Source organism: Pygocentrus nattereri, chromosome 15 (genome assembly GCF_015220715.1).
Source record: "Pygocentrus nattereri isolate fPygNat1 chromosome 15, fPygNat1.pri, whole genome shotgun sequence".
NCBI lineage: Eukaryota > Metazoa > Chordata > Actinopteri > Characiformes > Serrasalmidae > Pygocentrus > Pygocentrus nattereri.
In genome coordinates, this window is record NC_051225.1 from 28,554,515 (window position 1) to 28,562,747 (window position 8,233).

Below are 8,233 nucleotides of genomic sequence, written 5' to 3' on the forward strand. Positions count from 1 at the left end.
AAAACAGAGACGGCAGTGATCTGTTACCCTGTATCAGCACCAAGCTGATCCCTCCAGAAATTGCCAGCTCAGATATAAGATTAAAAAAAGAATAAATACAATCCAATCCTGTAACAAATGTAGCCTGCAATATTAAAGCATTTCTGGTAGCGCTGGGTCAGATTTGGCAGGTTTTTCGGTTCATGCCATACATCTTTACTTGTTTAAGTCACGAGCACTGGCTCAAAAAGAAAGCCCAGCTCAATGTTTAGGGCTCAAATGCAAAATCTACATTAAACTGATGAAGATATGATAACAGTAAATAATTCATCCCTGTAAACATCCTGTAAAACATGTTCTTCATCAGTTTTGGTTGAATTCTCTTTCTACGCACTCACAATCATCAGATTCATCCAATTCAAAGTCTCCAAATCCACAATTATTTACATTTATATCAATTTACATTGTTTTAATATAAAAAAACAGAAGGCCAGCTAAGCACTGTCCTCGGATTCCTTTCTTTTAAAATCAGTGGTGTAACTACTGGCTACCTTCAGTGACTGGGCCGCCTAAAAATGTTATTGGGCTTTATTTATACTACATGTGTCAGGCTCCAGTCCTTGCAGGCCAAAACACCACACGGTGCCTCATCAAAACACACCTGATTCAGCTCAGCAGCTAATTAGCAAGGCCTTCATGAACTGAATTCAGAACATTAGATGAGGGTAAACGCTAATCTTTGCATCACTTTGCAAGGACCAGGCCTTGAGACTGTGTCGTCTTCTGATTCTGCTGACCAAAAAGTGCATGAGGAAGCAATAGCATGGCTAGTCTGTTGTCCATTCTATGCTAATGGCTAGACCTGGCGTTTCTTTCATATTACTCTCTTACGATCACTGTCTTGAAAACAAACGGGACTACCTTGGACTGCTACTCACTACACTCAATGGGAGGCAATCAAGGGTTTTCGGTTTCTCTTGAAACACGACTGAACATCCCTGACTCAGCTATTCTGCTAAACAGGATAATATTAGCGTGTTTTGCACGGTTTGTATGTTGCATTATCTGCACTTATTTGTGGTATATAAGTATAACAGTTATGACAAAACTCATACCTTAAGAAGATTTTTAACTGGTACACTGTCCATTACTAGCCAGGATCTGTGGAATCTACACAACCCTCGTAGTTGGCCAATATAGTGCTAGACAGCTAAATATGACTGTAAACACTTAGCTTAATGTTAAAGGGTTCTCAGTAGAGCAGCCATAAGAGCCTAAACCTGTTTAAGATGTACCAATAATAAGTAAACCAGCAAATTAGTGTTTTTTTTATTCACTCAAAGTAATTTTTTGTACAGGGGTATTTATTTTGTTTGCACTGTGGTCCAAAAGATCAAAGTTATGACATTGTTTAAATAGTCTAATTTTGAAGATCATTGCAAAAACATTGCAATACTTGCTACAATGTCTGTTAATGTCCCATTAAAATGTGGAAAAATGATAGAACAGCTGAACTGAGCTGAATATTGTGAGAACAGATACGTGGGCTGGTGTGATGTGACTCCCCCCTACCACTGGGACCGAACCTCATTACATATCCGGCAGAGGAGGCAAACTTGAGGAGCAACCCTCTCAACTTTCCAGAGGTTGCTTGAAAAACTGCCAAAGACATGCATGTGAAAGCTGAGAATGTTTTAACTTAAAGGTTCCCATACAGGAATAACAAAGGGGAACAGTTCAAGGCCAACTGCACCAAATTTCCAAAACTTCTACATAATTTATGTGAAAGTCATTTGATAATCAATGGCTAATCATTTATTGCTTGCAGATGTTCCAGATTTGTTCCACTAAAGCTTGACAAAGACATTGAATGGATTCAGACTATCCATGGCTAAATTACCACTGGGTGGAGGGGCTAAAAAGAGAGCAGCTTTAGAGATTCCTAAAAAGCGTAGGACACTGTCAGGGCTTTAAATGAGGCAACATAATGAAAAGAGGATCTTGTGCAACTGGTTAGTTGGACTCACGCATACAAACACACACCCAGTCTCTATCAGCAGTGCACAAACAGTGAGACATGAAAGGAGTTCAGAAGTCAGATATCACCACGGAAACAATGCCGTACAAAAGAAATTTAGAAAACAATCTTTCTTAAGAAAGGCTAATGCAACTGAGTTTAGACTCAACTTACCACTACGTAAACACTGGTGTGCAAATTATTTTCAAAGAGTTTCTGATCCCCAAGTCAGCATGGAACTACCAGTGTATGGCAAGAGCTCAGAATCCAGACTTCACCATGGAAACACCACAGCATGTTCCCAAGCATCCCTCAACCACAAAGGAGAAAATGACCTAAACGTTCAGGTCTCCAGCAATATCACATTACGAAGTCGCTCACTTAAAAGAGCAGAAGTACAAATTCCTCTTCCCACCTGAACCCAATTAGCTTAATTTGGCTTCCACCATAGATAACACAGTGTGGTCTCTGACTGCGGTGATGTCAGGGGAAAGCAGTAAAACTGATCAAGATCAAGTCACACAGCCATTGTGCAGACCATCCAAAGACGCCATGTAAACTCCAAAATGTTCCCTATAAAACTACAGTACGACTTTCAGCATCTATCTGCATAGGAGCTGGCTGTGTTCTTCTCTTTATAGGACCCTTTTTTTCAAAAATAAAACAGAAAAAAGTAACTAGGAACGCACCGATATGGGAATAGTGGGCCGAAGCCAATATCCAATATTTTTCCTGTATATCTGCTGACACTGATACCAATACATAAACACTGGGGAAAACAAATTGGGAAGACATGTACCTGAATAAGCATTATAAGATAATATAAGATAATCCTTTATTAGTCCCACAACATGGAAATTCTCAACAGGGAAATTATGAAGTGGCATAACATAAGTTACTGTACGACTACAAGTGCAGAAAAATTATTTAAATGCCAGATTTTGCAGTAGCCCACTGCCTCCTAAACGTTGTGCTTTTTCAGAAGTCAGTGATCAAATATCGATTTGAAATATTCATCAAATATGGATATACATATATTTTAAAGCAATTATCTGCTGAAACTGATGAAAATGTACATCCCATTTATTAAAAAATACAACTTACTTATGTAGTATTTTTTATATTTTGCTTAAAAAAGATAAACAAAACAGAGAAACTTCGGTGGCAAAACAGCCCCCAAAGAAATCCTATTTTAACAGATTTACCACTATTTCAACCACCTACACAAAAATATCAAAATATGTAAACAACACATATGGACAGTAAACAAAATAGTAATTTTTTTTACTTTGTACACATTGAGATCCCTGGATCCTGTCACCACCACTGTGAAGAAATCTAAGTTGGCAAGTATCTCTACAATGATTCATCTGCAATTAAACCACTCTAAATTACTTTGTTTACATCTCAACCACTGAGTTATACAACCATTTTGAGAAGTCTGTGTCATTCCCCTTTAACCTCCACAGCATGAATATGGGCTAGATGGGCTGCGTCCCAATTCTATCATCAAACTCCCTCTCCTGTCTGATCTCCTTGCGTTTGTTTGATCTGGAAGCCTTGTGGATCCACATGCTTCTCACCTCAATCTCATTTAATGATGCCATATGCTACAGATCCTATAAAACAGAGGAAAGCAAACAGGAAAGGAACTTTCAACTGTTGAGCGGGGCGGGGGGCAAACACAACAAGCTTGGGGGTGGGGAACAGCGTCCTCTGAGATGTATATAATAATACAGTGCCCCCCTTTCTCACACCACACAATGGCAAGCAACGTAAGTCGCGCAACTTTGTGTGTTCTTGGAAATAAACAAGCAACGGCTAACAGCTGTTTACAGTATGTAGTGCATGCATGAAGAGGTGAAAAGCCGTTTCCTATCTCCTCACGATCTGTTAACTTACCTTGTAAACACAGCAAGCTAGTCCAGTGAGTAAACTCCAAGAATGCGTCAGTACGTATGTTTCAAGTATTTAAAACGAAATTTTATATAAGTATATAAGTAGTTATAGCTGTTATACTTGTAACAAAACAACGAGCAGCCCTACTTACCCCTCAGTTCAGTTCATTCATGGTGTAGTTAAGTCCTAAACCCTGCTGTAGTGTCGCTGTAGTGTGTGTGTGTGTGTGTGTGTGTGTGTCTCTCCCTCGCTCGCTCTCTCTCTCTCTCTCTCGCTCTCTCTCTCTCTCTCTCTCTCTCTCTCTCTCTCTCTCAGCTAAAGCTGCTCGTACTTTAGCAGAGCGAACAACTTTCCTTTTTCGGCGGGGGGTGGCAAGTATGTGACAGACTCGCAGAGGGACGTAAAAAATGCAAAAGCTGCCTCAGTTCGCTTATATGTTTATTACAAAATGTATAAAAATAAATATATGGATTGTCTTGTGATCATATTGAGCAATACTAAACACTTTAAGCAACTCTGGAAAGTTTCTACACAGTGGTACAGTCCCACTCGCTGCTGAGAAAGCGAGAGCGAGAGAGAGCTGTGACGGTTGATTGACTGTAGCCTAAGTGAGCATATAAATCTTAATACGGAGTGAAGGATTTTGTCATTTAAATGTAAAAGACCAACAGGCTATAAAACAGTGGCCTATTAATTAGCTTTGTATAACAAGTCATATATATGAACGGTCCTTTTACGCTCTCATTTTTGCGCGGATTTCGACTCCTCTGTGCACTTGCCGCCGGTGTATCGTCACCCATAGAAAAAGTGGCAAAATACAGGTTTTTCGCACAAAAACAGCTAAAGCGTTTATCTTAGGCTTCAAGACAGAGGTTTTCTGACTAATCTAGTCCTCGTCATTTATCCTAACATTTCTGCGTCTGTACTAGTGATGGGGATTCTATTCCAAAAGAGTCGATTCTTCGACTTCAGCACGTCTGGGAGTCAGGGCCGAGTCGGCGACTCTTTGATGCTTGGAGTCGACTCTTCTCGTTCTGACGGAAGTGTGCGTTGAGTTTGACTAGTACGAGTTTGTTTACAAGCTTTATGATAATCCAACGCTGCTCACCTGTCGCTGATAAAAAAATCTGCCTCCACAGTGCACCACTCTGTACTCTAACACTGTTACGTAAAAAAAAAACCCTTCGCCTTCTTCATGATAAGGGCTGCTACAAGCAAGCAAGACGGTAGCTACAATGAACGAAAACAACATTTAAATATTCCGTTCCATCTAAAATGCTGCAGCTACATTTTCGAACTGGTACACTACTGAGGTTACTACGGCGTCATTCAAGGTGGAACAGAAACTTCGAATAAGAAACTGGCGAATAGGCCAAATTCAGCCTTGTAGAAAGAGGAATAAGGTAACATTCAGCTGCTCGAACAACTGGCTCATAATGACTTCTGAAAACAATACAGAAACCATTAATAGGCTTTGTTCGTCCGTGGTGGTAAACAATAAACTAATGGTAAGTTGTGTTTTTCTTACGGGTTTTTATACAACAGTTAGTTCCGACCACACAAGCTGATTGGTTGAAGGCGTCATTTCGCCGTAACGTCACGGGTTTCACAAACACTGTATCGCTCCGCTGAGACGCTTTTGCTATGCAACGAGTTTGACGAGTTTGTGCTTATTACTTTGCGCACAAACAGAAAATAGATACGTTTAAGATCACATTTGACCGACAGCCGATTTAATCACAATCTGAAGTAAGACTACGCTAAATTCCCAGACTGTCATCACCACTGAGCACCTTTTCAGTCGGCAGCTGTGACAGAAGAAAACCTAAACAACCTGGAGTCAGCCGGAAATGAACCGAATACCATTCTCTAAACGTGTAGTCTCATCTTCAGAGTCTGACCAAATCGGCCTGAGCCATCCATAAAACTGCTGCAATTAAAAAAAAAAGCTGCTCAGTGGTGATGAATGACAATTTCGGAATTTAGTGTAAGGGAACGAACTGCTGGCTGTGCAGCAAGTGCTTGTTAAGGCACTATATGGCGGAAGGAATTGCTAACACTAAAACATATTAAATGACACCTTCACGGCCCAGTTTATTCATTTCTTACTTTATTTATTTAACTGTTGTATAAAAGCAATCGAACAGCCATGATCGCCTTCTGCTCTTGCCGGTGACCAATTCACACCTGTTGTTATTTTGCGATAACACACTCCCACTCGTGTTCTATTGCTTAAATACCACAGTGTAAGTGGATTCTAATGGTTTAACAGGCGTTCTGGGACTGGTACTAGACCAGGGGTGCAAAACTCCAGCCTGGTAGGCCGGTGCTTACCACTGTTTTGAGGTTTCCCGTTCAAACACACCCACTAAACCTAGCAATTAACAGATCAGATGTGTTGGAGCAGCTGAATCATCAAACTGCCAGACACTGGCCCTCCAGGGCCGGAAGTTGTGCAGCCCTGTGCTAGATGCATAGGCTTTGCTAACGAAATCCAAAGGTGGCCTACGTGAAACTAGTAGTATCTTATAGTAACCATTAAGCCAAGTCCCATCAGAAAGCAAAATCATCAGGTTTTATTCCTACTGGAAATCTAATAGGCTTTTTCTTTAGCAGGGTGGTTTATTTTCATAGAATTATGATGACAGTAATGATTTTCTCAATACATCACTTCAAATTTCCCATCATAGCTTGAGCTCCCTTCAGCAACCTCATTATAAGAAATTATGTGAATTAAATGTCCTGAAAAATTAATCAGCTGTAATCATTTGTCAAACTACCTCATATTACTTGGTATAATTTTCATCATAGCACTATTATCTGTGACTATCTAAAAATGGGTAAAACTATGTTTAGGATGGTTTAATATCTGCTGTGTCCATTTATCACTGGTTCTGGAGTTGTCTTGGTTAATTTGAGTGGGCTCGAGGAGATGACTTCATCAGTCCAGTGAAGTTGACTTCATCTGTATATATGTGTGTAAGTTCTCTGTTGTGATTAAGGTTTTCTTTAATCTCTTGCATTAGAGGATTTTTATGTTGTTATATCCCTTGGTTATATTTAAATCAAAACTTTTTGCATACTTTAGTCATTAATGCAAACTAATGTGTTGTAGAGAAACTTACTGATTCAGATTTTCTTTACAGTGGTGGTGATAGGAACCAGAGGTCATGATGTTTGTAGACATGATTTTACTTATTAGACACACCCACGAGTGACCTTCTGAGATTTTAATATGTAATATTAGTAAGGGTAAAATAGTGGTAAAAACGTCTGGTCTTGGGACTATTTTGCCTTAGAGCACCCTGCGTTTAAACCAAAACTTTAACATTATCGTAAAACAATGTCTCAGGCATTAAGTAGCAGATAATTGACCACTGTTTCCTATATTATCTTTAAGTGAGCCACTATTGTGACCATTTCTGACTCAACAGGTTTCTCTAAAAAGGAACACTTAATCTCAAACCACTCTGAATGACTTTGTTTACATCAGTGTAAGTCTAAAGAAATGTTGAAAAATCAGTGGATTTCCTCTTTAAATCTGCATTTGCATCTCGCATTGGTCATTAAAGGCATTTTGCTTGGGAAAGCTTAATGGACGCTCCACTGTTTTAGTGCAGACTAGTTTTACTTTTAGTTGTGGCAGCAGCAGCCTACACAGTGTTCTTTAGAAGTGAGACATCTGAGGTTAGTGCGGCATGCAAGTGTGTTGAAGTGGTGATCTTTCTGAGAAAACATGTCTGCCAGTTCAGTAGTGCAACAATTACTCTGAATTGCAAATCCACCCACGGACACACAGTAAAAACAAAAAAAAAAAACAAACTAGTAAGGTAAAGCTCGAATAGCTCAGGCATTGTCTGATCTGTTTATAACTTTGTGTTCCATTTTGTCATTTACATTGTAAAAAAACAGGAAGGTTTTCCTGTCATGCCACATACACAAATGTCATAAGCGACTTAAAGATCTAGCAGGTTTGAAGATAGAACTTTAGATTCACGTGTGTGAAAAAAACTTATTTCTTAAGGCTTTTCCAGTCTCCCTGTTGGTAGGCCTCAAATGAATCTGAACTTGCTCCCACACGAGCCTCGATTGTTTATGGACGAACCAAGAATCAATGGCACCACTTACCTGTCCATGAAGCTCCAGAAAGTCCAGCCATCTCCCGCTTTAGTGGACACATGTCCAGGCGGAGCGCGTGAACAAAGACTTCATTTGGTACTACATGAGATCTGTGCCTATCTTAGCCTTTTAATTAATGACACAGTCTTGGCCTTTTTGCGTCAGACTGATGCCTCTCATGTATCATGTGACTTCCTGTGGAACAGTGATGCTTGTCAT

The 8,233-nt window shown here is 39.8% G+C and overlaps 1 protein-coding gene across 5 annotated transcripts in view; it reads right to left on the minus strand.

Annotated features, from left to right (window-relative positions):
- tmc6b (transmembrane channel-like 6b) overlaps positions 1-8,159 on the minus strand; it is a 37,985-nt gene extending 29,826 nt beyond the window's left edge. For 3 of the 5 annotated variants that reach the window (XM_037545397.1, XM_037545400.1, XM_037545401.1), the window contains exon 1: positions 4,047-4,160. The gene's annotated coding sequence lies outside the window, so the exon portion shown is untranslated. Of the gene's footprint in view, positions 1-3,898; positions 4,023-4,046; positions 4,161-8,023 lie in introns of those variants that run through there. The other 2 variants (XM_037545398.1, XM_037545399.1) reach the window with 2 other exon arrangements.
- Positions 8,160-8,233: the final 74 nt, after the last annotated feature.